This window comes from Lepidochelys kempii, chromosome 9 (genome assembly GCF_965140285.1).
Source record: "Lepidochelys kempii isolate rLepKem1 chromosome 9, rLepKem1.hap1, whole genome shotgun sequence".
Classification (NCBI taxonomy): domain Eukaryota; kingdom Metazoa; phylum Chordata; order Testudines; family Cheloniidae; genus Lepidochelys; species Lepidochelys kempii.
In genome coordinates this window covers 100,905,857-100,915,760 of record NC_136388.1, presented here as the reverse complement: position 1 = coordinate 100,915,760, position 9,904 = coordinate 100,905,857, and the positions used below count along the sequence as shown (strand labels likewise).

General features: G+C 48.6%; 1 protein-coding gene across 4 annotated transcripts in view; it reads left to right on the top strand.

Annotated features, from left to right (window-relative positions):
- Positions 1-277: 277 nt before the first annotated feature.
- PLS3 (plastin 3) overlaps positions 278-9,904 on the top strand; it is an 87,947-nt gene continuing 78,320 nt past the window's right edge. Inside the window, exon 1 of one of the 4 annotated variants that reach the window (XM_073358572.2) lies at positions 278-376. The gene's annotated coding sequence lies outside the window, so the exon portion shown is untranslated. Of the gene's footprint in view, positions 377-752; positions 859-1,211; positions 1,271-9,904 lie in introns of those variants that run through there. The other 3 variants (XM_073358567.1, XM_073358569.2, XM_073358571.2) reach the window with 3 other exon arrangements.

Sequence of the window (9,904 nt, the reverse complement as noted above, 5' to 3'; positions counted from 1 at the left end):
AGCACACCCCAGAAGCCCCTGGGCTCTTCACGGAGGACGGAGCTCGGCGGCGGTGCGAACGCCGCGGGCGGACTCCCGGGGACGGAGTTCCTCTCCAGGCGGCTGTGCCCTGGGTGCGCGGACAAAGGGGCTGCCCGGCTCCCAGCCCGCTCCCGCTCCCGCTCCGCCCGCCGGGGCTCAGCGGGGCGCCGGGACCCCAGCCCCGGCCTGGGCAGGGAGGTTCCCGGCCGGTCCCGCCCCGCCCCGCCCCGCCCCGAGCGACTGGCTTGACGCGCCGGCGGCCGGCCCAATCCCAGCGGCGCTGCCCCCGCCGGCCGGAGCCAGCCCGCGGCGCGGGAGCCGGCTGGAGACGCGGGGCGGCCGGAGCGCACGGAGCGTGAGTGGCGGGCGGGGGCGCCCCGGGGCGGGGGGAAGTTGGCGGCGGCCCCGGAGCCTGGTGCGCCCCGGCGCCAGCCCGGCCGGAGCGGGGACCCCGGGGGGGCGCCCCTGGGCCGGGCACGTGGGGAGCCCGCCCGAGGACCGTGTCCCGTGTCCCGCCGGCTGGCTCCCCGCGGAGGTGGGCGGCTCGCCCCGGCCGGGCTGCGGGTCCCCCCCCTGCGCCCCGCAGAGCGAGACGCGCCCTGTCCGGGGCGGGGGGTCCCTGGGGGGCTCCGCGGCCGCCCCTCGGCACGGGCAGGGCTGGGAGCGCAGTCGGGAAACACGAACCCGCCTGGCTGCGAAGTCCCGCCCCCGGCCCGCCCCGGCCCGGGTTAAATAACTGCGGGCTCGGGCGCCCGGGCAGCGGCCTCGGCGGGGCTCGGGCAGGAGGGACGCTTCCCTTGGAGTCTGCAGCGAGGACCCCGCGCCCCAGCGCGCTCGGTCTGTCTCTCCCCCTCTCTGTGTGTTTCTGGTTTGGGGCTAACGCCGCTGGCCCTCTCCCCCCTTTCCAGGCGGATTGCGCTTCTCTCCGCCCGGGGTTTTATTGCCCTCGTTCCCAGAGGTTGTAAAGAGACGCATTCTTTAGTGGGAGGGAGGGGTCCTGCTGCACCCTTCGCCTGGAGTTCCGCGTGGGTTTTATTCCTCCAGGGCAGGCTTTTAAAACGTTCCTCTCGAGGGTGCCCGCTAGGCTCCTTCTCCGGGGATCTGCAGGAGTTGCCCTGAATAACAGCCGTACTGGGATGCCGATGCGAAGCCCCGCTCTGAGGTGCTGGAGCAGTTTTTTCTTGACTGGATTTATGGGGCCCGATCATTCTGCAAATGTTCTGTGCTGAAAATTCCCAATGACTTCCGGGCAAGTTAAACCTGTGGAAAAAATGCAAGATCAGCCCCTTCCTCTGGGGGAAGGAGGCTGCTGCTGTGAATTGCATGTGGTATTAGGAAACCATAAATTCGTTGCAATTTCCCTTCTAACTTATTTCTGCAGAGTAGTATCCCAGAGGTAGACCAGTCACTGGGCAAGGGAAATGGCAGGCACAGATTTAATCCAACAGACCTGTGTTGGACTAAAGGGAACTACTCAGGGGACTGGTTTGGTTTATTTTTATACATCTCTAATTTGGGATCAGAAAGGAATTGTGACTTCATTGTGTCCACTGGATAATGATTGTGCATGTTAAGTGTTTTGGTAGGGCAGAGCTGTGAGGAGTGGACTTTTTCCAGGGGTGCTGGATTACATTTCCTCCTCTTACGAATTTGCAAGCATTTAGCTCTAGCTGTAAAAAGAAAAGGAGGACTTGTGGCACCTTAGAGACTAACCCATTTATTTGAGCATGAGCTTTCGTGAGCTACAGCTCACTTCATCGGATGCATACTGTGTGGAAACTGCAGAAATGTCTTCTGCAGTTTCCACAGTACGCATCCGATGAAGTGAGCTGTAGCTCACGAAAGCTCATGCTCAGATAAATTGGTTAGTCTCTAAGGTGCCACAAGTACTCCTTTTCTTTTTGCGAATACAGACTAACAGGGCTGTTACTCTGTAACCTGACATAGTGTTGGATCTTGATGCTTTAACTGAAATTTAAATCTTGCTTGGGGCAGAGGTGTGTGTGTGTGTGTGTGTGTGTGGGGGGGATTATTGAAAGACCGGAGGGGGGGAGCTGTACTGAGAGTTTTCCATATGTATGCAAAAAACAAAACAAAATAAGCAAAACCCCCAACCTCCTGTAGGGAAGTATGCCTGCTTGCTTTATGGTACTTTCCTTACTTTATATGAGGACATCGCTGTTTTGATTTATCTAAAGAGCTATTGTTTTAGCTCTGAGAAAATGCCATTGAATTATAACCTCTGAGACTATTATTACATGTTACAAAATCCCAGTGGAATGTATGTGCACAACCAAAGCTATGCTTCCTGTTTTTGGTCTCTTTTGTAGATGGACTATAAAATATAATAGATATTTCAGACGAAACATTTTCTATGAGAATTGAGCTATATTGTTCAACCAGTAACACTTGTGAACTTTCAGATGAGTCTAGTTAAAGGTAATCCAAAAAGAAAACCTTCAGACTGACAGAATTGCATTCATTAATTTTAAAGACGACAGCTGGAATGTGGATGTGGCTAGGAAATAGCTGCAGAGATCAACGTGTGTATATACTGCGGATCTTAATGTATAGAAGTTGTCAATATTTAAGAAGAGAGGCCTTGTTCAGAGGGGACCTGTTGGTAGCCCTGCAGTCTAGGGCAATATTTCCTGGAAGCTAATGGACAGAAGCATGATCATTTATTTAAGTGTAATGTTCTGCAACTGTTTATTCATCCATGAGTGTTAATGTACAGTTATGTATATGTGGTGGAGCTCTGATTCCAGATCTACTGGAATGCTTCCAAACATGCTGTAAGGGGCAGAATGGCTTCTTTTTTTTAAACAAATATGCTAGAAAGTAACTTACTAGGAGTGTTACAGCACTGCTCTTATCACAGTTTGCTAATCTTACCGAGCATGATTTGTTTAAACAATTTGAGGATGTTGCCTAGTGGTAACTGAACTCTTTTGAAGGAGTTCTCCTTTTATGGACGATGAATCGCTAATTCTTTGTCTAGATTAAAAGATCACAGCAGTGATTATTGAATTCACTGCTCTATATTTAGCCTTGGATGACTGTACTCAGATCCTCTCTGTTCTTTTATCAAAATGTATATGACAATGTTTTCCTTTTTATAAAGATTGAAATAACACTGGATGACTAGAACAAAGTTTCTAGAAATGTACACATTCTTTGTTAGCTTTATGTTGCTTTTCTGTAGTTGGTTTCAGAATGGGGTGGGGCATTGGGGCTGATGACTACATCAAATAGCTAACTGATGGGATGCTTGGATATCACACAAAAATCCAGAGGAACTCCCTTCCCCTGATACTTTCCGTGCTAATTTCTGTGTTCCCAATTTCACTTCAGAAGTGTAAACTTGTTCTGGAATTCAGAATGTTTGTGGAGGCGACTGCCACCCTGTTAAATGTTTTTTCTTGCTGAGCTTACCTGTAGAGGACTTTCTAGTGGCTGTCTTGCTCTGTTGACCTGAGCTCTAGTAACAACTCCTTTGCTTTGCAGGAGTTGCGATACAACCGTTTCTAATTGTTAAAGACGGCTACATTTCTGGTTTCTTCCCTCAACGCTATCCTCCCTGTCTGTCAATCCCTAAAAGATTGATTGAATGGAGTTATTGTTTGTAGCAGCTGCCAGAGATCCAGCAAATGGTAACACTGTTGCATACAGCTGTATAGATTAAACCTAATTTTAGAATGATTTCTTGTGCCACAAAAGCTGCACAGGTGCTTAAGTGTTTGTTTGCAGGATCAGTACCTTCGTTACTTTTCTCCCTGATATTTGTGTGGATATTAACATAACGGGAGAGAAACCTTTAACAAAATAAAGAAACAGTCGTCCCCGTCCCCCCCCCCGAAAAGAGAGAAGGAAAAAAAGAAAACATGACTGTGAAAGTACAAAACTGTCTTCATCAAATGTCTGACCATCTTAGTTACTGGGATCTTTATATGACTGACTGACTGTAGTTGCAGTGTTCATTCAGTAAATCTGTTAAAATGCCAATTAACACCTCAAAGTCCAACCCCCTGCTCAAAGCAGGGCCAGTCCCCAATTTTTGCCCCAGATCCCTAAATGGCCCCCTCAAGGATTGAACTCACAACTTTGGGTTTTGCAGGCCAATGATCAAACCACTGAGCTATCCTTCCCTCCATGGTTTGAGCATTGGCCTGCTAAACGCAGGGTTGTGAGTTCAATCCTTGAGGGGGCCATTTAGGGATCTGGGGCAAAAATTGGGGATCGGTCCTGCTTTGAGCAGGGGGTTGGATTACATGATCTCCTGAGGTCCCTTCCAACCGTGATATTCTATGAAAGTCATGGACAATGATTTTACCTTTACTGTCAAATGAGATTTGTGCTTAATGGTTTTGTAAATGTAGGTGACTGAGCTAAGGCAATGTAAAGGGTATATTTTCAGTAAAGGCAAAAAGAATACACATCGTCCCCAGCTTTCATCAGTACAGTCGTGTCGGTTAAACAAAAAAGAAAATATTCATTATGGTCAAAACTCTTCCTGAGTTGGGGAAATCACTGATTTGTTGACGTAAACTAGCTTTTGTGGTCCTTAAACGCCAAGCACAATATTATCGATTTTTAAAATGCTCAAAAGAGAAACGTCTGTGTCTCTTGTCCCTTTCCCAAGACAGTTTTCATGTGAACTGCCAGTGGCAAAGGAAATGGTTGTATTACAATGCTTGGCCTGCTCGTGATGGATTGGGTTTCATAGAGCCCCGACAACACTCTGTAAAATAACAGGTGCAGTTTGTGCTGCACCCCAGAGCAGAATGCTAGTTCTGGGACTGAAATATGTGTCAACCAGCTACGCAAGCTGCTAAACTGATAGGTACTGGTGAACATGAAATACTGCCAAATCCAGAGATTGAAGTGTCTCGAGCGTTATGGCCAGAGAATGTCTTGAGCAAGCAGAGCAAATGAAGATGTTCTAATTTCACATGCTAATCCATGATTACCTCTGCATCCTCCAAAGTAGGACTACATTATAAAGTCTAGTTTACTTTGGCTGGAACTTAATTTTATCAAAGACTATTATAGTGAAGTAATGGAAAAGTGACAAAACAAAGTGTTTAAATTAGGGGCTTGTATCTTCCTTTAAACCCAGACTTATCTGTAATGTTCAGTAATAAAAATCAAAGACCTTAATTGGTGAGTTAGGCTCATAATCAATGCCAGTTGTGTAACTGACAACCAGGACTACATGATAGGTTAAACTTTTGCACTTAATTTTGTAACAAAGAAGCTCTCTTCCCTATAACAAATGTTGGAAACAGCTGCTGTGTGAGGTATGTGTTAGTACTTATATGACTGACTACACAGTAGTTAGTATATACCAAGCTGTGTTCTATGGAACTTGATGATGGCTGTATTCATAAAAGATTCATTTGAAAAATAGTTTAATTAGCCTATAAAAGCAAAACACAACTGTTCTTCAGAAACTTCCAGCTCTGCAAATGGCAGGTTTAGTCCACACCAGAGTTAAATGCTGTAGGTGAGAGAAGCTTTTAAATCTGCCAAATAGTCTGAACAGAAATGCAGAACAAAAGCTGTTACTGAATATCCTTTGTTTCAAGTAGGGTACTGGTGCAACCTGCTTGAAACAAGAGAGTGAGGGAAGCTATCTTATGTTAGGGCAACTCATGAGTTTCTAATTTCCCTTTACGCTGTTTGTCTTTATTTCATAAATGACAGGTCCTCTCTCCTACATTCCCATCCCAAATATTTAGACACGCATCTGTTGTCAGTATCCTGATGCATCTGCTCTCCTTGACATGTGAGGAGCTAGGCTATTGTATAAGCAATGATGACTGTATTTGCATTTGTTGTGACTGGCTCACAAATGAGCTTTGTGTACAAATGCTTCTGTCAATATATGGGGAATGGGTGGCTCCATGCACACCTGTCAGGCTTGGTTAGCTGAGGGCAAATAGCCTGGTATCAGGCCACTCTCAACTAACTGCCCCAAAACTTTAATGCAGAGGTGGGTTGCCTGGTGGTGAGGTTTTGTGCTTTTCCAGGACATAGAGTTCAGCCACACGCAGAATTCTGAAAAAGAAGAAATACAAAGGTAAGGTACATGCCACCCCTGCAGTATCACCTTACTTCTGCCCCCTGGAGCTGGTGGTAGCCTTCGGGAATGTTTCCATAAGGGGGGGTGCTGTAAATAGACAAGGACATTTGTGCTCCTCTGGTTTGAATGCCAGCATTTATCTGCATGCACTTTAGCTGCATTCACTGTTGCGTAGCTATATTGAATGGTGAAGGGATTTCGATATGAAATGAGAGGTGCACATGTATCTTGATGGCTCAAATATGCCTCACTTCAGTGCTGAGTTCCGTAGGTTGTCTGAGGTGCACAGGGTTGTCTTGTCATGGGGATTGTCAGCGGTCTGGTCACATATGTAACTCTGGTCTCCAGGGCTTAGTGAGGGGTAAGTGAAGGCAAGTAATGTCACAGAACGATCCCTCAAAGCAAGGGTGAAGGGATGTTAACATGTAGCATGTCGGAGGTTGGTGGTGGTTTGTGTAGTTTGTGCAGAGCTTGAGAGTAGCTGGGGGTAGGTAACACCTGTTTGCTATGCCTGACCTGAACCTGAGTGTTGCCTTTTCAGTGGTCGTGTGCTCCGTCCCCAGAGAGTTCGGTCACATCTGGAAGGACAGAGTGCCGGTATAGCTTTGGCACACTGAGGCATTGCTCAAAGAGGGCAGAGTTAAGGTTATGTTACAGGGGTCCTGTGTACCTTAGCACCTTGCTTTTGGGTTTTCAGACATTTGAGTGTAGCTGAACTTGTCTTGTGCCCTTCCAGAGTATCACCACTGAGCAACCGAAACTTTTTGTTAATTAAGTTTTTGGGCAGTTAACTTCAGTTTTGGTTAAATAATTTCTCAGCACTCACGTGGCCCACAGCCTGGCTCTCCTGCTCCTTGGCAATGATTGAGTGGCACGATAGACACTGGATGGCTGTTAGCTCCGTTACTGCCCTACATCATCTCCTTATTTCCCATCTCTCTGCCTCTCCAGCACACGCAGGTCCTCTCTCCGCCCCATGGGTTGAGGACCTGGGAACAGGGTGCAGGGACTGAGCCTCCCCCCCCCCCCCCCAACCCATTCTCCCCTGTAGGGCTCCAGCACCCTTCGTGTCCTCCCTGCCTTGCCGTCCTTTGCTCACGCGCAGCCCCGTTGTTCAGGGAAAAGGTCGAGGAGCCGGACTCCTGCTTACCTGCCCCTAATACAGGGATACTCGGGCTGAGGCTTGGGAGCTGCAAGCGGCTCTTTCATGTGTCTCCGGCTGCTCTTGCAGCACAAGCTATTAAAACACTGGGTGAGTTCATTATTAACCCAGCTAAGTTATTAGCCAGTCCAGATGCGTTTACTGTATTGTAGTTAATAATAATACTTGGTCAGTCCTTTTGCTGTGAGAAAAATATATATATGAAAGAGAGACCGACTCTAAATATTTCCCCGTCACACTGTTCCAATGTGATGAGAGAGTAGTAAATAAAACAGTGAATTCACACGACGGTGACTCTTGTGGGGACTGTTGATCTCTAATTTGGCTCCGGAAGCCCTGAGGTCTGAGTATCGCTGCCCTGTTACTAGAGTCTCTCATGTTCCCTGTACTTCATTAATGCTAATTTCCTTGGCAGTACTTCCAAAGTAAAATCTGCGTCTGCAGGTAGGGTTTAGAGCACATTAAAACGTTTTCTCTTAAGCCAGGACAAAGCTGCCAAAGGAAGCCCCAGCAGAAGGCAGGCAGAGACCCGCTAATGCGCCTGGCATGCATTCTCTGAAACCTGCCATGCGTAGGGCTTGAGCTCACAGTCCGCGGGTGCTGCTAAGGGTCAGTGGCCACAGCATGTCCTCTTAAGCCACCCAGTTAATGTGACAGCAGGCGGCCTGCAAACCTCCTGGCCTGAAGAAAGCACTAGCCCTGCTGCACGTGTGGCTTGTCAGTTAGGCTCCGGCTGACTGGGAAGTCTGACCTTTCCCCACAGCGGCTTTGGAAACGTTCCATAGGCTGTGGAGCCAGAGGGGCCATGGCCCGAGCTCCTGTAGACAGTGGCCCCCTATGAAACCATTACGCTGCTGCTGAAACGACCTGGAGCGTCCCGGGGGACGGCTGGGCCAAAGCTCAGCGCGTGGTGGTGTGACCTAGCATGCTGGGGGGCTGTTCTGTATGGTGCAGCACAGGGGAGTCCGCTGAGAACCTGGCAGCACCAGCTGTGTGGGTTAGAGGGGGGACTCCCAGGCGAGGGTGGCCTGGGATCCCTGCGGAAGGAGCCGGGGGACAAGCAGGACTGGAATGAAGTCCCTGCGGGGGCGTGTGATGTCACTGCTGGCAATGTCCCTTAGTAACTGTCAAGCGTTTGCTGAGAAGTGGCTGTCTTGAGCCATTCTTTCCGCCTCTTCCCTGTTTTTCCACACACACTCCTGTTGTGTGAACTCGTATATTCACACCGAGAACGACCCGGCCACCAGGCCAGCATACCGTATTCCTAAACGATTACAAAGCAGCCCAAACCCCATCACTCTGGGATTTAAGAGCAGATATAAAATACGCGGGCTCTGGGTGAGACAACCTGTGCGGGAAGGAATATGGTGTGGTACTGTGTTGCACAGGGATTTGGTGCCACATTGTTATCGTGCTACCTAATTCCACATTAGCACGTTGGATCTAAACCCTGGACTGTTTATTAGGGATTGTAGCAACAAGATGTCTGTCCCCAGGCTGGAACGTTGCTATGGGGCTTCTGGAGATTTCATGGCCATTGTTCGCTCAGGAGTAATTGGCTGGTGGATTTGTGTAGCCTTCCCCTGGCCCGAATGTCCCCTCTGTCCTACTGAGTAAGGCGCTATGGGGCTTGCGCCTTCATGCAGTACCTCGGTGATGTGCTAGCTGGGTGTTCCCGGGGGGGAATTCATTGCTTCATAACTCTGTTGCCCGACTCCCGTTCTCTCCCCCAGTAAGCTGCACTAGCTGGGTACTGTTCTGTACTGTACCCGTGTTTCGGGGATATTGGGGAAGCAGTGACGTGGGAGCAACACGAGGGCTTATCGATGTTGGGGCCCTTCATGTGATGCTACAGCTGGTTGGCGTATGGGGAGGGCAGCGTGTGAAGTGGATGTTCAGCGCTGTTGAATCTTGTGTTTAATCTTCATGGGCCAAATGTACCTTCTGGCCCGTCCTCTTGCCTATCCTTGGTGGGGCTCAGAATTCCTTTCGTGGCGTCCCAGCAGCCTGGAAAATGTCCATTAGTCATGCAAGTTATTGGGCTTAATCCTGGGGTAAGTGGGCAAAATGTATCGGCCAGACATATGCAGGAGATCAGACTTGGTGACCTAGTGGTTCCTTCTGGCTTTAAAGTCTATGAATACAAATAACCACACTCAGCTGAGGCTCTTGTGTGCAGTTGTAACTTAACTTAAATATGGTGCTTACCCGTAGAAAATACACTTGTTTGTGTTCCTTTGCCTTGAAGAGCACAAGTTTAAGGCAGCATCTTAAAGTACTGTATCCAAAACAGAAAATCAAGTACTTTCTTGTCCTGAGCTAAACACAGGGCCCATCTCTTTGAAACTTAACACACAGGATAGATCTGCCTTTCCCTTCCACTCACTTTTCATAGAGATTGGAGTTGGTTCTATTTAGGGAATATGAGCTTGCTTTAATACTAAATGACAGCCTATACAGAGAGGTCACCAGATCTCAGTCTTGCAGGATAGAATCGAATGGCATATTCTTGGCCTGGCTAGAGACTGAGCCACACCCCATCTCAACTAGGATAAAACCAATGTTCTTTCCAGTAAGCTAGCAGCTGTGCATGATGTGTTCGCATCTTGGTAGATGGCTCTAGACCATTCGGCGCT